Source organism: Kogia breviceps, chromosome 4 (assembly GCF_026419965.1).
Source record: "Kogia breviceps isolate mKogBre1 chromosome 4, mKogBre1 haplotype 1, whole genome shotgun sequence".
NCBI lineage: Eukaryota > Metazoa > Chordata > Mammalia > Artiodactyla > Physeteridae > Kogia > Kogia breviceps.
The window spans coordinates 124,528,942-124,553,231 of NC_081313.1; the positions used below are offsets into that span (position 1 = coordinate 124,528,942).

A 24,290-nucleotide genomic window follows, 5' to 3' on the forward strand; every position below is an offset into this window, starting at 1 on the left:
GACTTACTTCACTTTGTATGACAGACTCTAGGTCCATCCACCTCACTACAAATAACTCAGTTTCATTTCTTTTTATGGCAGAGTAATATTCCATTGTATATATGTGCCACATCTTCTTTATCCATTCATCTGTCGATGGACACTTAGGTTGCTTCCATCTCCTGGCTATTGTAAATAGAGCTGCAGTAAACATTGTGGTACATGACTCTTTTTGAATTATGGTTTTCTCAGGGTACATGCCCAGTAGTGGGATTGTATAGCATAGATTCTTAATGCTTTTCTTCAGATCCGCATTAGAAACATATTTTTTTCTTTGCGTGGTTATTGCTCAATCTGTCACTTTTCATTGTAAAGATCTCTTTGTCTTGCAGCACTCAGGTTTTCCCATGAATTCAAATATTTTATAGGAAAAATTTTCTCTGCTGAGTGTTCATAGACTGATGATCTTCTTGAATTTGCCAAGAGTCCCTCTGAGGATGTTCTCTGAATAAAATCTAACCAGCATTGTAAGGAGTTTGGATTTTATTCTAAGACTGAGGAGAAACCATAAGATGGTGCTAAGAAGGGGAGTGACATAATATAATTTATGTTTTCAAATATCACATTGGCTGATCTTTGGTGATTAGATTGTAAGGGTACAAGACTATATACAAGAATAGTTTGGCGGCTATTGCAGTAGTGTAGACAGGCCATATGGTGGTTTGGCCTATGGGACGTAAAGAATAGCTCATGCTATCTAGCTTGTTTGCCAGCCTTGGCAGTGCCATGTTGTGGAATTGCTTATAAATCCTATAAGTGGCTTTTCTTAGCTGGATTGGGATCATAGGTTTTTTTATGGGGTTACAGGTAGTGGTTTGTAGGAGTTAACGTTAATTCACAAGAAGTCCTATCTTGGAATTATTGCTGAATGTCCTATTCATATGAGTGTGTGGAATCAGAAAATGTGCAGGCATTGAATAACTATAGACGCAGGGTTTCAGACGGGAGAGGGCTTTTATCTTTCCTACTCATCCACTTAGAAAACAGAGGTCACAAACAAAAGTGCTGTAGTGTAGAAGCCAGGTGCCATCCCTAACAAAGTGCTGGCTTGTTGGGTTCTTAGCCCTGGGACTACCCAGAAGGTAAAGAGGTCTGCCTTTGGAGATAGACTGTCTTCAGTCACGCAGACCCCACTTTAGCTGACTTAGTATTAGAGGACATGGGGCCATTTAACTAATTTTACTTTGGACTGTATGTGGGCCTTTCAGTGGGAAGTAAAATACTTAGAGGAAGAAATAAGGACTCCACCCAGGTAAAAGCATTCTGGTGTAATACAATTGATTGGAGATTTCCATCTGGGAAATATTTGACTCCACAAGATGACCAATATCAGCAACTACAGAGTGAAGAGAATAGTTTAGGATGAGGAAATAATCCATGAAACACAGGAAGAAAGGCAATGGGAAATGATACAAAAATTTGAGCTGAGATTAAATTCCCCACTCTTTCCTCTGCTAGCCTCTAATTTCAGGTTGTTGTCTAATTATCAGAAGCTGTACCTCCTTCTGCAAAGTGAGATAATTCCACATTTTATGACTGATTTGAACATCATGTGAGAACTAGATAAAATGTTTGTAAACTGTAAAAAGCCACAGACAGTTTTATTTTAATAGTAAGGCTTCCACTGAATTGCATCAGACTAGCAATACTATTTGTGGAATTCATATGGCTTGCTTGGTCACAGTGCTGCTAACTAAAACTTGAAAGACACTGTGAGAAAATATCTGTAGGTGTGGAATTGCATAATGTGTAAATATGGTGATTTTATGTGTATGCATGTGTGCATTTGTTTGTACTAATACATCAGTGTTATATTTATGCTCAAACATTAACTATATTTTGATGAGATGGGATCAGATATAATATGGGACAAGGGTTCAGAGCAAGGGCTTTGGAATCAGAAAGCTCAGTGTTCATACTCCAGCTTACAGGCTTTGTGACAAAATTACTTAATTTGCATGAACTTTAGTTTCATCAATTGTAAAATGGTTATAGTAATACCTACTTTAGGGTGTGGAAGTGAGAATGAAATAGGGTAAAGAATAAGAAACATTTAGCAAGTACTGAGAAAAATAGAAGACTCTAATAAATGCTAATTGTTGTCATTGTTCTTGTTCTTGTTATTAATAATAAAACTCACTCTGTGCATATGTGTGGATGGTTGGAGACTCTTGCCTGAGTGACAGTACCTATATGGGACAGTTTAGCAGAGATGATCACTTGTGTGAGGAAGGAACATCATTTCAGGAATTTGCACCTCCCTGGTCTGTGGAGGAAGTTTCCAGAATCAGAGTCAGGATTTGATTCTCTATTCCTTTTCTCTGCAGCTTCTAGAAATGGAAGAAGCTTGTGGGTTCTGGGAATTATGAATGAAAAAAACAAAGGAATAAAATTTTGTCTATAGCCTCTTCCAAAATCATTCAGTGAATTAAGCTAGATGAATAGGGAGAAAAACAAGGAAGGTTATGGTACTGATCCAGTAAAGAGGGTAGAGAAGAAATGACACATGGGCGTAGCTGGGACAGCTGGTGGAACCATCTATAAGATTGAGTGGAGAGAGTCAGTAAAACATAGTGGTTACAAGAGGTGACTTTAAGATCAGGCAAAGCTGGGTTCAAATTCCAGTTCTATCACTAACTGTGTGTAGTTGGGCAAATTGCTTAAATTCTCTGTGAAGTACAAACTGGAAATAAAAAAACAACACACTTTTCACTAAGATGAGGTAATACAGGTTAAGTGTTTAGCAAGCTGGTAATTTTGGGGCTACTTTTAATAGCTAAGAACCCGAAGTTTCTCCTTTGGAAACTTGTTATTCCCTAAAATGATTGCCTTATTTTTCTCTTTGGCATAGACTGATAAAGATGTTCATTTCAAAAATGAACATCTAGGGGCTTCCCTGGTGGCGCAGTGGTTGGGAGTCCGCCTGCCGATGCAGGGGACACGGGTTCGTGCCCCGGTCCGGGAGGATCCCACATGCCGCTGAGCGGCTGGGCCCGTGAGCCATGGCCGCTGAGCCTGGGCGTCCGGAGCCTGTGCTCCGCAATGGGAGAGGCCGCAACAGTGAGAGGCCCGCAAAAAAAAAAAAAAAAAAAAAAATGAACATCTAGTTTATGACCTTTGGCAAGCAACATAATGTTTTCATGCCTCAGTTTCTGCATCTGTAAAGTGAGATTATAATAATATTAATAACTGTTAGAGTGGTTGGAAGGATTAGGTTAGGTCATCAATGTGACCTTATTAGCACAGAGCCTGGAACATTGTAAGCCCTCACTAAGTATAAGTATTGTTAGTTATTATTATTAAATCATTCTGTATTATTCTTAAGGAAACAAAAGAGATTTTAAGTTCGTATTAAGATTTGTTTTAAGATACACACCAAGTTTCCTGAAACTTGGACTAAAATCTTTGCGCAGAAAATACGATGGATCCTTATAAGATATGACCTGAATCTCAGTTTTTCTTTGCATAAAGCACATGTAATATTGCTGCTTCTATATCTGTTGTATTCTGAACCCACAAAACATAATTATACCTCATTACATGATGTTAATGAGAAAGGGAATGGTAGCATCATGCAAATTTAAACTCAGCCAGTGGTCTACTCTCTTCTACCCTATTTGGGTCAACCTGTGGTTCTTCCAAGCCCATATCAGATGGTCCTTCTCTTGAATTCATTTCTGGTAAATTTTGTAACCATTTTTCTCTTTTAAATACATTTAATTAGCATACTTTGAATGTCTAAACAAGACATTCAAAATAAAATTATTTTAATATTTATAATCATTTATGGAGATACTAGCTAATATTGTTGCATTAGTGGTGTACTTTATAGTTAACCAAGTGGTAGAGCGTTATGTTTAAGAGCTTTTTTATTTATTGAAGTATAGCTGACATACAACATTATGTCAGTTTCAGGTATACAACATAGTGATTTGACATTTAGATACATTACAAAGTGCTCACCACAGTAAGTCTAGTAACCATCTGTCCCCATACTTAATCCTGGCTCTGGCACTCAGAGTATGTGATTCCAGGGATTGTCATACATATAGACTACAACATCAATGGTGCCAACTAGAGTTTTACACTATGACAGTTCTCACTGACATGTTATTTAATCTCTTGTGTCTTGGTTCCTTATTTATTCCTTTGAAATCTATCAATAAAATATGGTTTTTGTACAGTTTAGGTTATCTAGATAAAATATTTAATACAATACTTGGCACATGGTAAACCATAAATGGGAGCTATAATTATTGTTTTCATGATTACTAACTCCCTTAAACCATAAGGCAATTCTCTGAACTTGATGGCCATTATTATATCCATTTTACAAATGAGGAAACTGTGGCACTGTAAAAAATACATATTTTTTTCCAAAGCAGAAACAAAGTGTGCTTCTAGGCTGAGAGATTTTGCCATAAAATTAAATAGTATAATATTGTTTTTATATACTTATATATTTAATTTTTATTTAAATTGTGATTTTTTCTTTAATTAAATGGTGTTTTTTGCTGTTGTGTGAACATATGTGAAAAGTAGTGTTTAAAGCCTAAGCATGAAAAACAGAAAACAATACAAAAAAGGCCTAAGGAGGACTTCCCTGGTGGCGCAGTGGTTAAGAATCCTCCTGCCAATGCAGAGGACACGGATTTGAACCCTGGTCAGGGACGATTGGACGTGCCATGGAGCAACTAAGCCCATGTGCCACAACTACTGAGCCCGCATGCCACAGCTACTGAAGCCTGAGCGCCTAGAGCCTGTGCTCCGCAGCAAGAGGAGCCACTGCAATGAGAAGCCCGCGCACCACAACCAAGAGTAACCCCCGCTCACCGCAACTAGAGAAAGCCGGCGCACAGCAACAAAGACCCAACGCAGCCAAAAAAAGAAAGAAAAAAAGCCTAAGCATGAAAATAGCCAAGTGACTGTTTTAATGCTTTGGCCATGGAAATTTGGGTAGGAATATGCTACCATCTTCACATTCCTGAGGACTGAGAATCCTTAAGCAGGTTGACTCCCAGACACGTCACTTTGAATGTGGCTCTCTTCTGATGACACCAAATGTAACAAATATGAGCACTGACTATTAAATTTTTTCCCCCTTACAGAATAATGTGAAAGTACACATTGGGAAACTATTTTCTTAGTCATTAGATTTGTTAATGGCAGGTATTAGTACTTTATTGGTTAAATGATGCATTTATTGTTGACTGGTATTCTGAAAGTTTCTTTATAATGACAGTGAAAGAATTTGTAAAATTTATTCATGGTGGGAACAGAATGACTCATGAGTGAGAGATGTTAAGAGTCAAGAAAGAAAACAGCAATTTGTAAAAACTTGGTCAGGTCAACTTTGTATTAGAATGATTTCTTCACATAGTTTCAATTTTGTGTTTTCCATTAAATAAGAAGGCTACTTCTTAATTATATATTATTTTATCAAGTTTAATAGTCTTGTAATAGTGTTTTTTTGGAAAAGTTTTGTTAAACACCAACTATATGGGATGAACTTGTCTAGGAGTTGGGGACCCATTATGAGATGAAACAGACATAATTCTTTTTTTAAAAAAAATTTATTTTATTTATTTATTTTTGGCTGTGCTGGGTCTTCATTGCTGTGTGCGGGCTTTCTCTAGTTGTGGTGAGCGGGGGCTACTCTTTGTTTCAGTGTGCGGGTTTCTCATTGCGGTGGCTTCTCTTGTTGTGGAGCATGGCCTCTAGGCATGCAGGCTTCAGTAGTTGTGGCACGTGGGCTCAGCAGTTGTGGCTCGCGGGCTCTAGAGCACAGGCTCAGTAATTGTGGCGCATGGGCTTAGTTGCTCCGCGGCATGTGGGATCTTCCTGGACCAGGGCTCGAACCCATGTCCCCTGCATTGGCAGGCAGATTCTTAACCACTGTGCCACCAGAGAAGCCCCAGACATAATTCTTGACCTGACAATCAAGCAGGGAAGACAGATAATGAAATGAATGATTTTAGATAAATAAAGGGTACAGAAGGATCATGTAGCAGGGAGTGTTCATCCTGGGTAGTGGGTCATGGAGACCTTGCCTGAGGAAGTCATGTGCAAGTTGATATGTAAAAAAATGAACAAAAATTAGCTACACCCTAAGGAAGGTCTGTTCTGTGCATTCATTTATTCATTCATTCACTCATCCTTTTTTATGACAAATGTGTGTTGTTTTCCTACAGTGAGACATGCCGTTTTCTAGGTTCCAAGAACTCAGGAATGAACAAGCACTTCTTTTCTAAAACAAGGGAATAAATTGAACAAGTAAACAAATATATAAGATAATTTCAGGTGCTGGTAAAGAATAAAAAGGAGGAGGAGGGAGGAGAAGAAGATAATTGCATAGGAAAATGTGTTAGGGGAAAATAATCTGGGAAGGTCGTTCTGGGGAGATGACCCTTATAAATTAAGAGGAACCAGCCATGCAAAGAGCCTTTTAAAGTTATTCTCAGTATTTTACCTTCCTTTCATTATTCACAAAGCTTCAGTAAATTCCAGTCAAAAAGTAGAGCCTTGGGCTTCCCTGGTGGCACAGTGGTTGAGAGTCCGCCTGCCGATGCAGGGGACACGGGTTCGTGCCCCGGTCTGGGACGATCCCACATGCCGCGGAGCAGCTGATAAAAAAAAAAAAAAAAAAAAAAAAAAAAGTAGAGCCTTTGTTCAGGGATATTTTGAATAGCAAAGGCCCAACAGTTTGGGGAAACCACCTTCTCCAGCTGATAGCAAAGAGAGTAGCAATGCTGATCTCCTCCGGACAACAATGTAACCAACAAAATATTAAGTTCCAAGCGTCACCAGCAACAGAGACTTTAGAATGGCAGCTTGATAAAGAGCTGAGGGCAGATGAATTAGAAGTTCTATTTCCTAACTACATAAATAGCAGGAATGGGGAAAATCTCAGAAATACTTGAGGGACCTGTGAGGATGGATGGTTTTTGACCAGAGGATCATTAATCCCATCACAAATTGGTTATGAAAAGGAAGTATACCCTCACTATATTGTCACATCCTGGTGAAGCCTAGAGTATGTAGATTATACTTAGCTATGGACATTTTATTCAACATACATTCAGATACTACTTATGCTATAATATCAGTAATCGCTAACACTCTGAACATTATTAGCTGTGTCACCCTCCCTTCTACATGCTTACATATGTTAGCTCATGTGATATTACATTTCTATGAGGGAGCTATTTTTTTTTTTCTTCTTTTTTTTTTCTTTTGTATTTTATATTTGAGACAGAGAGGACTTACAGAATTTGCCCAAGTTCACAGTAGATGTTCAGGAGTTGAGTGCAGGCAGTCCAGATCCAGAGCTCTTAATCATTTTGCAAGCCTGTTCCTTATATTCCAGGTCTGTATTTCTTTCCCTCATCAGCTGCTAGGTAAGCATCAGTGTGGTATTCTTCACATGATGAGGAGCAAATTGTGGGAGACAGAGACAGACAGAGAGAGAGAGTGTGAGAGTGAGAAAGGAGGAAAAAGAGTGTGGATAGGTTACAACACCAGAATTACTCCATAAAATAATTCTGAAGAAGAAGAAGAAAAGCAGGTATTGTTCCAGATGCAGTTCTTATTTCTCTTAAGTCTCAAAGCAAACAAAGAATCGAGGTATTTTAGCCCTGTTTTACAGACGAGGAAATTAAGCTCAGAGAAGTTCAGCAGCTTGGCTCTGACTCATGCCATGTTCTCTAAGGATGTTTGTAAAAAAAAAAAAAAAGCAAAAATTAAGCCCATTATCTGACCTGTCTTCCAGCCCTAGATCCATGATACTGAGATAGGCTTTCACACACAAAGAAAAACTGAAGGAAGTTTTTAAAAACTTTTTTTTTTGTGTGGTACATGGGCCTCTCACCGCTGTGGCCTCTCCCGCTGCAGAGCACAAGCTCCGGATGCGCAGGCCCAGCGGCCACGGCTCACGGCCCAGCCGCTCCACGGCATGCGGCATCCTCCCGGACCGGGGCACGAACGCGCGCCCCCTGCATTGGCAGGCGGACTCTCAACCACTGCGCCACCAGGGAAGCCCTAAAAACATTTTTATTGAAATCTACTTGATTTACAATATTGTGTTAGTTTCAGCTGTATAGCAAAGTGATTCAGATATATATACATTCTTTTTTTACAATCTCTTCCATGATAGGTTACTACAAGATATTGAGTATATTTCCCTGTGCTATATAGTAGGTTGTTTTGGTTATCTATTCTTTTTTTTGTGTGTGTGTGGTACGTGGGCCTTTCACTGTTGTGACCTCTCCCGTTGCAGAGCACAGGCTCCGGATGCACAGGCTCAGTGGCCACGGCTCACGGGCCCAGCCGCTCTGCGGCATGTGGGATCTTCCCGGACCGGGGCATGAACCCATGTCCCCTGCATCGGCAGGCGGACTCTCAACCACTGCGCCACCAGGGAAGCCCGGTTATCTATTTTATATATAGTAGTGTGTATATTTTAATCCCAAACTCCTAATTTATCCCTCTGCCATTCCCATTTGGTAACCATAGGTTTGTTTTCTATGTCTGTGAGTCTATCTTTATTTTGTAAATAAGTTCATTTGAATCATTTTTTTTTAGATTCCACATGTAAGTGATATCCTGTAATATATGTCTTTGACTTAACTTCACTCAGTATGATAGTCTCTACGTCCATCCATGTTGCTGCAAATGGCATTATTTCATTCTTTTACATGACTGCATAATATTCCATTTTAATGACTGACTAATATATATGTACACATCTTCCATATCCATCCATTGATGGATGCTTAGGTTGCTTGAAGGAAGCTTTTTTTAATGATTGCATAACATACATCTGACCTTATAAAAATCTACCCTCTACCAAAATACACTTCATAGAAGTGAGGACACTTCAGTGTTCTCAGTGCGATTCTGAGACCTTTACTAGCATCACACTGAGGATGTTGGAGTGTCCTTATTTGGTGCTAAGTCTAAACACACACACAGGGAATAATGAAAATTCTTTTGTACAAAAAATGTGTACGTATAAGTAAGAGTTTTAAGAAAAGTATAAACCATGTAAGAGGCTTAACACAAAAAGGCCCTTTTATTAATTTAGGAAGGTCTTTAAATATGACTACTGCCTCTATCATAAAACATAAAAAAGAAAAGAAAATCATCTTGATAAAGTTACATTTCCTTTATTATTAATATTTTCAGCCTTGTTCAGCTTTCTTCTAGCATTGTATTTTTGATATTTTGAAAGTTTTGATATAAAGTCGTTCATGTTGATGGCACTATTTAAAACACTCATACTCCTTTAAATGACCATTTTACTAATGTATCCATATTACCAAGTTTATGCTACTGCTTTTTTCTTGATTAGATTCCATGATTTTTTTGGTCTATAATGCTAGTAATGTTTAAGAAGCTGGGCTTGATTAATTTAAATGTGCTTCTAATTTCTTATTACATAACAACTTTTCTTATTACATAACAATTACATAACAACTTTTATCTATTTGATTTTCTTTTTAAAATTTTCTTATAGTGCAGTTTTATTTTATTTTTTGCTCTGAGTAATTCTTTGACCAGATTCTGTAGATACTAGTATGTAGGATTTAAATTTTTATTATTTTAAATATTTTTCAGTGGTCTGCTTTTGTCACAAATTTCTGTTTCATCTGCAATAGATTCATTTCTTGCATTAATATAAAATATTATATTTGTTTTTAATCACTTAAAAATATGTATAATATATTACACTTTATAATTCCTTTCATTCATAATGTTTTTGTATATTTTTAAATTATTATAACTTTAATTATTATAAAATAAGCCTCTGACACTTGCTTACTATGTTTTAATTTTCTTATATTTTTTTTCTGAGGTTGATATTGGCAACCTTGTTCTTCTTTTGTTTAAAATTATTTTAAAACATTTTCCCCACCCCACCCCCACCTCTGGCCTTTTAAATTAATTAAATAGTAGTTAATTAATTTGTAATTTTGTTTTAGAAATGTCTCTTAAAAGCAGTGTTACTAAATTTCTTTTCAGGTATAGTTGGAGACTGCTTGCCTTTGATCAGGAATATTTACCCTTTATATTCACTGAATAATTTTTCATAATTTGATATTTGTTATCTTTTTGCTTACTTCCTTGGATTTATTTATATTGATTGACTATTAGTACACAGATGATCTCCTTTTTTGATTTTATATTTAAAATTTTGTGAGGAGAAAGGTTTTTTTTATGCCATTAGTTATTTCCTAATATAATTTCAAACATTATTAACCATAAAATTATCTATTTATGCTCATATAAAATATATTTTAAACTTAATTTTATAGGAAAAAGAGACCATTCTTATTGGCATTTTTTTGTTTTGTTTAATCTGGAGAATGAAACCATCTATAATTACATTTTTTTATTTGGTCATCATGACTTAGACTTCTTCAAAACATTACATTAATTTGGGATATTTATTAGCTCCAACTATTCCCTTTGAAGTTAATGCTTTATTTTATTTTATTCTTTCTCTAATGTTGGTTGGCTTCTTTGATTATTGTAAGATTTTTTTTACCTTTAGTATTTAATGTGTCAGTCTTCTTTCACTGAGTAACAAATTATCACCAACTTACTGCCTTAAAATAACATAAATTTATTATCTCACGGTTTCTGTGTGTTAGGAATCCAGACAAGGGTTAGATGGGTCCTATGTTCAGGGCCTCACCAGGATGAAATCAAGATGTCAGTTGATGTTTAAATCTCATCTGAGGCCCTGGGTTTATTCACAAGTCACTGGTTGTTGACAGAATTTAGTTTCTCACAGCTGTTGAACTGAAGCCCTCAGCTCCTAGAGGTCACCTTTCATTACCTGAGACATGGTCCTCTTCAAAATATGGCAGTATTATTCTCCAAGATCTGCAGAAATGTGTATGTTACTGTTTTGAAACTTTCTGACCTTATGTCTCTGACCTCTTGCTAGACTACCTTTCAAGGGCTTGCCTGATTAAGTCAGGCCTACCAAGTTATCTACCTTTTAATTAACTTAGAGTTAATAGATCAGGGAACTTAATTACACCTGCAAAATTCCTTTACTTTATCATATAACAGAGCCTAATCTTGGTGGTTGTTTGCTCTCATATTTATAGGACCTGCCACACTCAAGGGCACTCACCAGGTATGTACAACAGAGGGCAGGAATCTTGCGGCCTTCTTAGAATTCTGCCACCACAACGCCTAATTTAAATCATACAAATTTTACATTGTTTTTGAGAAATATTTTTAAAGACTTACTTGAGAATTTCTTTCTGTATGAATATGTTCTGTGATGTTTGAAAAGAAATTCTAGAGGTACATTACTTCTCTCTAAAAGTTTTGTAAAAGCTCTGTATATATAGATGAATGTAGAAGAAAAATATATTGTGCAGTAGTGGTAAACTTGTAATGAAATGTGTATTCTAAAACATTAATTCTAATACCTGTTGGCATCACTATAAATTAGTGTAACATAAAAGATTAGTTTGCCTTAAATTGTTTATACTTTTTGGGTCAATAATCCCACTCATAAAAATCCACACTTAGGAAAGGGTTAAAGACAAGGAAAAATTCTTATGTACAAAAATGTTTATTTTAAAACTCTATCATAATGAATATTTGAAGTAAGTTCAAATCACAAAGTTGGGGAAATGTTAAGGAACTTAATGTGAACTTCCTGAATATATATTGTATGATAAATAGGAATACCGTAAAAATATGAAAGATGTGTACAACATATGTGAAATAAAGAGCACAAAATTATATGTGCACTATGATTACAGCTATGTAAAATATGTATGTGGTTGCTGTAGGATTATAATAATGTGTGAGAAAGCAGTAGCAGTTGATGAAACAGGTTGTCATAACACGTGCACATTTTTAAACAATTTATTTAACACTACCAAAAGGTTTATACAAGGTATAAAACAAAACTAGGTCAGTTTCCCAAATGCCTGGGAAAGAGTAGGTGTGGACCTCCTTGACTTCTGATCCTCTTTCATCTGAAATCTGCTGAGCCTTTACTAATTGAAGGGTGAATTCTTCTATTGCCATTGATGAGAACTAAGTGAATTATATTGGGAGTAGACAGACCCGGCCCATCCCTCAAGATCATGACTAATTGACGAACCCTCCTGATGGGGTGTGACCTAGGGCTGACTCTTGATGACTGGGGATGAATTACACACAGGATGCTCACTTTTCCCTGCTTTTCTGTGAGGTTTCAAATGGGATTGGGGTATTGTGAGCAAGAAGGAAGTACTCTATCCTCTTCATAACGATATCAGTGATGAAGGGAGTAGAGAGCATAGATTAAAGTTAGTCCTTTCATTCAGTGTGAAAATCCCTTCCAGTGCATGTGTGAGGGGATCACCATCTTTCTTCTGCTTGTATAGCATGGATTTGCTACCACTGAACGTAGACTTTGTGTTTGATAAGCAGCAAACTTCTTTGACAACAGACCACCTCTTTCATGGAACACATCCTAGCAGCACTGTTCTCAGGAACATAATTTGTGAAAGACTGAATTATGAATACTCCTTTAATTTTTGTACAAAGATCCATGTCAAACAAAGAAACTTGGGACGTTAAAGAAGGATTGTACTTACTTTTCAAGGTCCCAAGAGGGTTAAAACTAGACTGAAAGTGTAGAATTATGATGAGTTAAATAACTATGTAAAAAGATGGTTTAGTTCTAGAAGTCAAGCTTCCCATCACTAGTAGTTTTCAAACATGGATTTGATAATCATTTGATGTGACTATTATGGAGAGGATTCAAGAGTTAAACCAGAAATTAGAATTTGGAAGATCTGTGACTTTCAGCCCTGACTGAACATCATCTTCTAACTTAGTTTTTTTCTTTTTTAAAAGAAAAAAACAGAAGGAAGGAAGGAGGAAAGGAAGGAAATACCTGGGCCCCTTCTAAGCTCTACTGAATTGAAATATCTGGGTTTTGGGACAAGGAATTTGAATTTTTAATCAGCTGCCTAGGTTATTCCTGTGTATACAGTTCAAGGGACTAAACATTGAAAACCAATGGGCCAAATTGCTTTTGAAGAATACCCATTAAAATCTGTGTCCATAATACAAACAATATGGCATATTAGGCAATTAGGAATGCTAAAGTGGTAGCATTGCTTGTCTTCTGGGAATCAACAAATAGAAACCCAGTTTCTGAGATTTCCTGTCCAGGCACACTGGGACCTGTCTGTGCTACTGAATTTCTTATTCTAAGGGATAGAAAGGCAGACGAGAATTAGGGATGGAGGAGGTGGCTAGGGAAGGTACTTTTAGAAGCAGCTTTCTCCACACATGTACAGTCCCTCCCTTGCACTCTGCTGTGTAAACCTAAGATTTTGATTGCTTGAATCTATGGCTTTTGCCTCATGGAGTTTAATGAGGTTCATCCCATACAGAGAAGCTGCAGGACTTCTCAGATGGTTGTTGTAGGGAGTGGCTTCTTGCATCAGAGCAATTCATATAATCTCTTCTCCACTGACAAGGGTCTGGCAGGTTGTGTCTGCACTGCCAGACTTCCAATTCTAACAGTGCCAGCTGGTTTTGCCCAAACTGAAGGAGTGACCTCAGACAGTGTTTGCACAAATTTCAGTTTTAACTGGAACTTTTAGTTCTGCCTAGAGTTATATAGAGATCTAGGAACAAAGGCAACCACTTGAGGAAAAGTATACCTAGACACTGGTTCTGGAAGCAGCTAGGAAACCAAGATACCCCTTCAAGACATCCCATGGTCTTGATCCAGATATGTGAGAGCTCACTACTCCTCAGGGATACCTAAAATGTGGGCAGCTGGAAGGGATTTGCCAAATCCATTTATTTATTCAATTATCTATATTTTTCAAGGGTCAACTATGTGCCTTCACTATACTATACGTACTGAAGATAAAATAATGGGTAAAAACAGCCAAGAGTTTACAGTCTGGCTAAATTTCTGTACGTGCTCTGACTGGGAATAGGCCAGCTCTTCTTGGTGATCATTACCTCCTCATTAACATAATAGTAGTTAGCATTTATGGACCTGGTGCCTATGTGCTAAAAACTTTTTAATGGCATATTTCTAACAAGATAAGTGTTATTACTATAGCCATTTTTCAGCTGAGAAAGTGGAGATACATAGACAAGGTAACTGGACCAAATTTATAGCCCACATTCATTGTGAGGGTAAGCAGGAGAAAGTGGAGATTTAGGATTCCTTCACCACATCCTAGGAACTTGGGTCTTGCTGGATCTTGATCTCTGTGGTTAGGGTCTGAACCAGGCCAGGGTCTGATAGTATTGCATTAGTACAATGCAGTCTCCAAACCCAGTGAGGATCATTCTGACGAATGGGGATTATATTCAGGCCTTGAGTAAAAGAAGAGAAATAGGGTTGACAGTAGCTAGCTTTGGAATCTCAGGGGACCATATAGGCTCAGGAGAGGAAGGAAGATTCTCAGAATTTGGAGATGACTGCAGGTTTTCCTTTGGGTGGACCAGAGGGTGAGGCTCTTTCTAGTGAACTCTCATACTTTAAGGAGTCAACAGGACACCTAAATCTGATTTCCTGGGTTCAGAGGGTCAGCTGGACCTAACCCCAGTTGGTCAAGGAGACTGGCCAAACCTGAAGAGCACGGTTCTGGCCAAGTAGTTCAGATTTAGTTAAGTTTTGTTCATGTAATACGGTATTTCTTTTTCTCTTTCTGACTTACTTCACTCTGTATGACAGACTCGAGGTCCATCCATCTCACTACAAATATCTCGATTTCATTTCTTTTTATGGCCGAGTAATATTCCATTGTATATATGTGCCACATCTTCTTTATCCACTCATCCGATGATAGACACTTAGGTTGCTTCCATGTTCTGGCTCTTGTAAATAGAGCCGCAATGAACATTTTGGTACATGACTCTTTTTGAATTATGGTTTTCTTAGGGTATATGCCCAGTAGTGGGATTGCTGGGTCGTATGGTACTTCTATTTGCAGTTTTTTAAGGAACCTCCATACTTTTCTCCATAGTGACTGTATCAATTTACATTCCCAACAACAGTTCAGGAGGGTTCCCTTTTCTCCACACCCTCTCCAGCATTTATTGTTTGTAGATTTTCTGATGACGGCCATTCTAACCGGTGTGAGGTGATACCTCAATGTAGTTTTGATTTGCATTTCTCTAATGATTAGTGATGTTGAGCATTCGTTCATGTATTTGTTGGCAATCTGTATATCTTCTTTGGAGAAATGTCTATTTAGGTCTTCTGCCCATTTTTGGATTGGGTTGTTTGTTTTTTTGTTATTGAGCTGCATGAGCTGCTTGTAAATATTGGAGATTAATCCTTTATCAGTTGCTTCATTTTCAAATATTTTCTCCCATTCTGAGGGTTGTCTTTTGGTCTTGTTTATGGTATCCTTTGCTGTGCAAAAGCTTTTAAGTTTCATTAGGTCCCATTTGTTTATTTTTCTTTTTAATTCCATTTCTCTAGGAGGTGGGTCAAAAAGGATCTTGCTGTGATTTATGTCATAGAGTGTTCTGCCTATGTTTTCCTCTAAGAGTTTGATAGTGTCTGGCCTAATATTTAGGCCTTTAATCCATTTTGACTTTATTTTTGTGTATGGCGTTAGGGAGTGTTCTAATTTCATACTTTCACATGTAGCTGTCCAGTTTTCGCAGCACCACTTATTGAAGAGGCTGTCTTTTCTCCACTGTGTTTCCTTCCCTCCTTTATCAAAGATAAGGTGACCATATGTGCGTGGGTTTATCTCTGGACTTTCTATCCTGTTCCATTGATCTATATTTCTGTTTTTGTGCCAGTACCATACCGTCTTGATTACTGTAGCTTTGTAGTATAGCCTGAAGTCAGGGAGCCTGATTCCTCCAGCTCCATTTTTCATTCTCAAGATTGCTTTGGCTTTTTGGGGTCTTTTGTGTTTCCATACAAATTGTGAAATTCTTTGTTCTAGTTCTGTGGAAAATGCCAGTGGTAATTTGATAGGGATTGCATTGAATCTGTAGATTGCTTTGGGTAGTATAGTCATTTTCACAATATTGATTCTTCCAATCCAAAAACATGGTATATCTCTCCATCTATTTGTATCATCTTTAATTTCTTTCATCAGTGTCTTATAATTTTCTGCATACAGGTCTTTGTCTCCTTAGGTAGGTTTATTCCTAGATATTTTATTCTTCTTGTTGCAATGGTAAATGGGAGTGTTTTCTTAATTTCACTTTCAGATTTTTCATCATTAATGTATAGGAATGCCAGAGATTTCTGTGCATTAATTATGTATCCTGCTACTTTACCACATTCATTGATTAGCTCTAGTAGTTTTCTGGTAGCATCTTAAGGATTCTCTATGTAGAGTATCATGTCATCTGCAAACAGTGACAGCTTTACCTCTTCTTAACCAATTTAGATTCCTTTTATTTCTTTTTCTTCTCTGTTTGCTGTGGCTAAAATTTCCCAAACTATATTGAATAATAGTGGTGAGAGTGGGCAACCTTGTCTTGTTCCTGATCTTAGTGGAAATGGTTACAGTTTTTCACCATTGAGGATGATGTTGGCTGTGGGTTTGTCATATATGGTCTTTATTATATTGAGGAAAGTTCCCTGTATACCTACTTTCTGCAGGGTTTTTATCATAAATGGGTGTTGAATTTTGTCAAAAGCTTTCTCTGCATCTATTGAGATGATCACATGGTTTTTCTCCTTCAATTTATTAATATGGTGTATCACATTGATTGATTTGCATATATTGAAGGCTCCTTGCATTCCTGGAATGAGCCCCACTTGATCATGGTGTATGATCCTTATAAAGTGCTGTTGGATTCTGTTTGCTAGTATTTTGTTGAGGATTTTTGCATCTATGTTCATCAGTGATATTGGCCTGTAGTTTTCTTTCTTTGTGACATCTTTGACTGGTTTTGGTATCAGGGTGATGGTGGCCTCATAGAATGAGTTTGGGAGTGTTCCTCCTCCCTCTGCTATATTTTGTAAGAGCTTGAGAATGATAGGTGTTAGCTCTTCTCTAAATGTTTGACAGAATTCGCCTGTGAAGCCATCTGGTCCTGGGCTTTTGTTTGTTGGAAGATTTTTAATCACAGTTTCAATTTCAGTGCTTCTGATTGGTCTGTCCATATTTTCTATTTTTTCCTGGTTCAGTCTCGGCAGGTTGTGCATTTCTAAGAATTTGTCCATTTCTTCCAGGTTGTCCATTTTATTGGCATAGAGTTGCTTGTAGTAATCTCTCATGATCCTTTGTATTTCTGCAGTGTCAGTTTTTCTATCTCATTTCTAATTCTATTGATTTGAGTCTTCTCCATTTTCTTCCTGATGAGTCTGGCTAATGGTTTATCAATTTTGTTTATCTTCTCAAAGAACCAGCTTTTAGTTTTATTGATCTTTGCTATCATTTCCTTCATTTCTTTTTCATTTATTTCTGATCTGATCTTTATGATTTCTTTCCTTCTGCTAACTTTTGGGTTTTTTATTCTTCTTTCTCTAATTGCATTAGGTGCAGGTTAGGTTGTTTATTTGAGATGTTTCCTGTTTCTTAAAGTAGGATAATATTGCTATAAACTTCCCTCTTAGAACTGCTTTTGCTGCATCCCATAGGTTTGGGTCGTCGTGTCTCCATTGTCATTTGTTTCTAGGTATTTTTTGATTTCCTCTTTGATTTCTTCAGTGATCACTTCGTTATTAAGTAGTGTATTGTTTAGCCTCCATGTGTTTGTATTTTTTACAGATCTTTTCCTGTAATTGATATCTAGTCTCATAGCATTGTGGTCGGAAAAGGTACTTGAAATGATTTCAATTTTCTTAAATTTACCAAGGCTTTATTTGTGACCCAAGATATGATCTCTCCTGGAGAATGTTCCATGAGCACTTGAGAAAAATGTGTATTCTGTTGTTTTTGGATGGAATGTCCTATAAATATCAATTAAGTCCATCTTGTTTAATGTATCATTTAAAGCTTGTCTTTCCTTATTTATTTTCATTTTGGTTGATCTGTCCATTGGTGAAAGTGGGGTGTTAAAGTCCCCTACTATGATTGTGTTACTGTTGATTTCCCCTTTTATAGCTGTTAGTAATTGCTTTATGTATTGAGGTGCTCCTATGTTGGTTGCATAATTATTTACAATTGTTATATCTTCTTCTTGGATCGATCCCTTGATCATTAGGTAGTGTCCTGCTTTGTCTCTTGTACTAGTCTTTATTTTAAAGTCTATTTTGTCTGATATGAGAATTGCTATTCTAGCTTTCTTTTGATTTCCACTTGCATGGAATATCTTTTTCCATCCCCTCACTTTCAGTCTGTATATGTCCCTAGGTCTGAAGTGGGTCTCTTGTAGATAGCATATATATGGGTCTTGTTTTTGTATCCATTAACCAGTATGTGTCTTTTGATGGGAGCATTTAATGCCTTTATATTTAAGGTAATTATTGATATGTATGTACATATTCCCATTTTCTTAATTGTTTGGGGTTTTTTATTGTAGGTCTTTTCCTTCTCTTGTGTTTCTTGCCTAGATAAATTCCTTTAGCATTTGTTGTAAAGCTAGTTTGGTGGTGCTGAACTCTCTCAGCTTTTGCTTGTCTGTGAAGATCTTAATTTCTCCATCAAATTTGAATGAGATCCTTGCTGCATAGAGTAATCTTGATTGTAGATTTTTCTCCTTCATCACTTTAAATATGTGCTGCCACTCCCTTCTGTCTTGCAGAGTTTCTGCTGAAACATCAGCTGTTAACCTTATAGGGATTCCCTTGTGTGTTATTTGTTGTTTTTCCCTTGCTTCTTTTAATATGTTTTCTTTGTATTTAATTTTTGATAGTTTGATTAATATGTGTCTTGGCGTGTTTCTCCTTGGATTTGTCCTGTTTTGGACTCTCTGTGCTTCCTGGACTTGATTAACTATTTCCTTTCCCATATTAGGGAAGTTTTCAACTATAATCTCTTCAAATATTTTCTCAGTCCCTTTCTTTTTCTCTTCTTCTTCTGGGACCCCTATAATTCGAATGTTGGTGCATTTAATGTTGTCCCAGAGGTCTCTGAGACTGTCCTCAGTTCTTTTCATTCTTTTTTCTTTATTCTGCTCTGCAGTAGTTATTTCCACTATTTTATCTTCCAGGTCACTTCTCCGTTCTTCTGCCTCAGTTATTCTGCTATTGATTCCTTCTAGAGTATTTTTAATTTCATTTATTGTGTTGTTCATCATTGCTTGTTTACTCTTTAGTTCTTCTATTTCCTTGTTAAATGTTTATTGCATTTTGTCTATTCTATTTCCAAGATTTTGGATCATCTTGACTATCATTATTCTGAATTCTTTTTCATGTAGATTGTGTATTTCCTCTTCATTTGTTTCTTCTGGTGGGTTTTTGCCTTGCTCCTTCATCTGCTGTGTGTTTTTCTGTCTTCTCATTTTGCTTATCTTACTGTGTTTGGGGTCTCCTTTACGCAGGCTGCAGGTTCGTAGTTCCCATTGTTTTTGGTGTCTGTCCCCAGTGGCTAAGGTTGGTTCAGTGGGTTGTGTAGGTTTCCTGGTGGAGGGGACTATTGCCTATGTTCTGGTGGATGAGGCTGGATCTTGTCTTTCTGGTGGGCAGGTCCGCGTCTGGTGGTGTGTTTTGGGCTGTTTGTGGCCTTATTATGATTTTAGGCAGCCTCTCTGCTAATGGGTGGGGTTGTGTTCCTGTTTTGCTAGTTGTCTGGCATACGGTGTCCAGCACTGTAGCTTGCTGGTCATTGAGTGAAGCTGGGTCTTAATGTTGAGATGGATATCTCTGGGAGATTTTCACCGTTTGATATTATGTGGAGCTGGGAGGTCTCTTGTGGACCAGTGCCCTGAAGTTGGGTCTCCCACCTCAGAGGCACAGCCCCGATGCCTGGCTGGAGCACCAAGAGCCTTTCATCCACACAGTTCAGAATAAAAGGGAGAAAAAAAAGAGGATAAAATAAAGTTATTAAAATAAAAAATAATTATTAAGAAAAACAATTTTTTTAAGTAAAAAAACAAACAAAAACACAAAAAATGTATGGACAGAACCCTAGGACAAATGGTGAAAGCAAAGCTATACAGACAAGATCTCACACAGAAGCATACACATATAGATTCACAAAAGGAGGAAAAGGGGAACAAAAAATATATTTTGCTCTCAAAGGCCACCTCCTCAATTTGGGATGATTCATTGTCTATTCAGGTATTCCACAGATGCAGGATACGTCAAGTTGATTGTGGAGCTTTAATCCGGTGCTCCTGAGGCTGCTGGGAGAGATTTCCCTTTCTCTTCTTTGTTCGCACAGCTCCCGGGGTTCAGCTTTGGATTTGGCCCCGCCTCTGCGTATAGGTCGCCGGGGGGCGTCTGCTCTTCGCTCAGACAGGACGGGGTTAAAGGAGCAGCTGATTCGGGGGCTCTGGCTCACTCAGGCCAGGGGGAGGGAGGGGTACGGATGCGGGCGAGCCTGCGGCAGCAGAGGCCAGCATGTCGTCACAGCAGCCTGAGGCGCGCCGTGCGTTCTCCCCGGGGATGTTGTTCCTGGATCATGGTACCCTAGCAGTGGCGGGCTGCACAGGCTCCCGGGAGGGGACGTGTGGAGAGTGACTTGTGCTTGCACACAGGCTTCTTGGTAGTGGCAGCAGGAGCCTTAGCTTTTCGCGTCCGTCTCTGGAGCTCCGTTAAGCGGCGCTCTTAATCCCTCTCCTCTCCGCACCAGGAAACAATGAGGGAAGAAAAAGTCTCTTGCCTCTTCGGCAGCTCCAGACTTCTCCCGGACTCCCTCCCGGCTAGCCGTGGCGCACTAGCCCCCTTCAGGCTGTGTTCACACCGCCAACCCCAGTCCTCTGCCTGGGATGCAACCGAAGCCCGAGCCTCAGCTCCCAGCCCCCGCCCGTCCCGGCAGGTGAGCAGACAAGCCTCTCGGACTGATGAGTGCTGGTCGGCACCGATCCTCTGTGCGGCAATCTCTCCACTTTGCCCTCCACACCCCTGTTGCTGTGCTCTCCTCCACGGCTCCAGAGCTTCCCCCCTCCGCCACCCGCAGTTTCCGCCCACGAAGGGGGTTCCTAGTGTGTGGAAACCTTTCTTCCTTCACAGCTCCCTCCCACTGGTGCAGGTCCTGTCCCTATTCTTTTGTCTGTGTTTATTCTTTTTTATTTTGCCCTACCCAGGTACGTGGGGGAGTTTCTTGCCTTTTGGAAGGTCTGAGGTCTTCTGCCAGCATTCAGTGGATGTTCTATAGGAGCAGTTCCACGTGTAGATGTATGTATCTGTGGGGAGGAAGGTGATCTCTCTTCTGCCATCTTTCTCTCTAGCCGCAAGCAACCTTTTTATTAAAAGAGATAACTTGTGCACAAGGGAGAAATGCCAGTTCCTTGAATAGGAGGGACGAGTTGCTTTAATAACAGTAGGGAAGGTTTGTCTCATTGATCACTGATAATTTTCAGAAATCATCAAACGTTTTTGGTCAGCAGCTGGTGGCTCCATGGTAGCTATCAGGAATAGGGACTGCTTTTTCTTGGGAAATGAAATGCATGAGAATTTTCTGTAATAGAGCATAGGAACGGATAAGGTTAAACTCTGTAGTTGAGCTTATTGTCTTGTGGCAATTAGGTATACTCCTTATTGTAACAGAGGTAAAGTTAATCTTTTATTCCTTCGAGCCCGTTTTTCTTTTCCTCTTGGACTCAGGCCCCCAGAGCCTTTGTTTTTTTAGCTTCCAAGGCCTGTTTTGTCCAAGGCAATTCCCTGGTCCTTTTCTAAAATGGCTGTATTCTTGTCTGCCTGTCTCAATAGCACAATGTGCCTCTTAGTTATAGTACTCGACAGAGCTACAATTTCACATTTACTTATGAGACTACTTGAGAAATGTCCATTTCTCCCTCTAGGCTGCCAGCTCTGTAAGGGCAGAAACCATGCTTTTTTTTGCTCACTATAATGTTCTATGTGTTTGCTATGTCTGAGTAGGCCTTTGATTAATATTTCCGAATGACTTGTGGGATGGTTGGATATGCATAAAAGCATTTCAGAGGGCATAACAATGTAAGAAGCATGTAAGGAATGAATATGTCATGCTAGAGTGTTGATGAGGAGAAAAGGATGTCTGGATCAGAGAGTAGTATGTGGAGGAGAGCCATGGGAGATGAGACTGGAAAGGGGGACTGGGTTTGATCATGGAGAGCCTTGGGTACCAGGTGGAAGAGTTTTAGTGAATGACTCATGCAGTTGGGAGCCATCAAAGAATTCTGAGCAGGTGTGGCGCATAAATGATTTGTGTAAAGAGGATTCATGTGGCATGTAGAGTGGATTGGAAAAGAAAGGCTGGAGGGGGGAAACCCAGTTAGGAATTTGTTGCAATATTACCTTTTATAAACCATCAAGCACCTGCTTCGGTCTGCTTCCATTGGAACAAGGGGAAAGTGGACAGATGCGAGTGATATTTCCAGAAAAGAATTGACATTACTATTGGCATTATCTGGCAGAGAAAGAGAGAAAGTAAGTCTCACTACAAGTGATAAAATATTAGTTCTGGAAGGAGCCTATTGGATCATCTCAGGTAACATTCTCAACTTTAAAGTTGGGAAGTTGAGGCCAAGAAGAGAAACAGAACTGCTAATGCTGCACAGCATACATCATATTAGTAACAGACAGGAATCATGAAGACAATTGTCCTGAATCACACTCATTGTCTTCTTTTTACTCAGTAACTAAGGGAATATGTCTTTGCTACAAACAATGAGGTGAGTTAGTAAGGGGATTATGAGTTATATTTTATATAGGTTTGGTTTGGAAAAATGGTGAGACAATCAAATGAAAATGGCAGGCATGTGGTGGGAAGGGAGTCTGGTAGGGAGGTCAGAGCGGAGGTTACATATTTTAGACTTGGTAGCACAGAGATGGTGACTTCGGATGAGCTGAAATTTTTCATTATGAATTCATTTATTGTCCCTTCAGTTTCCCATTTTTGAAAAAAATTGATGATATTCAATAGAAGTTTATTAAACACTTACCATATGATAAATAGTTAACCAGCATCTTCTTTAAGCTTGTCATAAACCCTATGAAGAAGATACTATTGCTCTTATTGCTCCATTTTACAATGAGGAAGCAGGGTCAACTTTCCCAATGTCTGTCAAATTCCTGGCAATCATTTAAAGCAGGCTTTCTCAATCTCAGCACTATAGACATTTTTGGCTGGGTAATTGTTTTGTTGGGTAAGGGTTGGGGGAAGCTGTCCTGTGCTTTTTAAGATGTTTGGCAGCATCCCTGGCCTCTACGCATTAGGTGCCAGTAGGACTCTCCCTCTAGCTGTGACAATCAAATAGATCTACAGACACTGCCTAAGTTTCCCTGGTTAAGTTCAATTTACCTCCTCTATTAAAAATGTTCCCCAGAAGTTTCAACCTTGGGTGATATATTCTTCCACTGTATTGTTGTGCCACTTGTTGCCAAATTTTAAATAATTTGATTTTGTTTTTTATACACCTTGTCTTCCCAAGAAGCTTATGAGGTTTTTGAAGACAGAGTCTTTTATATTTAATACAATGTTGGAAGCAAGCATCGTTCACCTTTGTTCTCTCTTCTCCATTCCTAATGTCATCCACTTCCACCCCACCCCAGTTTAGACCCTCATAAGTCTTACCTAATCTGTTGAAACAACTTAGCCCATCTCCCAGCCTATATTCTCCCCTCTTCAAACTACATCATTCATTCTCTAATTGAAGACTCTCCCTGAAACACAAATATGATAATGCATTTCTTTCCTGCGTAAAACTTTACTCAGAAGCCATCCTTAGCCTAATATTAAAGGTATCCCACATTCTGGTCCCAATATTTCTTTCAAAAGTGATTTTTTCATCACTTATTTATGGGTAAGCTTGGCTCCAGTCAAAAATAAAGATGTTCACTTTATATGTCCTATGGCTTCCTATCTCCATGCTGTCCCTGCTCTTTTTTCTGTTCTAGTCCTTTGATTTATCTCCATCCTTCAAAGCTAAGCCAAATACCACAGATGCACATTCCCACTTTCCCCCTTTAAGCAGGAAGGTGTTTCCTTCTTCTTTAGACACCTACAAACTTCTACCAATACTACTCTTATGCGTCTTAGCAATACCTATCCGTGTCAGAATTAGGTATGTGCATGTGTGTTTTTTCCTTTTCCTTTGTGGGTTTTAAAGTCAAACAGAACAGTGTTTGAATCCTGGTACTCACTAACTAGCCGTGTTACCTTGGGTGAATTAATTTCACTAATTTAACTCACTAG

The 24,290-nt window shown here is 38.5% G+C and overlaps 1 long non-coding RNA gene across 1 annotated transcript; it reads right to left on the minus strand.

Moving 5' to 3' along the window:
- Positions 1–6,347: 6,347 nt before the first annotated feature.
- Positions 6,348–22,476, minus strand: LOC136794059 (uncharacterized). Its single transcript, XR_010840276.1, has 3 exons — positions 22,391–22,476; positions 7,306–7,456; positions 6,348–6,662 (listed from the first exon to the last, which is right to left on the minus strand). It is a non-coding gene; the product is annotated as an uncharacterized lncRNA (long non-coding RNA).
- Positions 22,477–24,290: the final 1,814 nt, after the last annotated feature.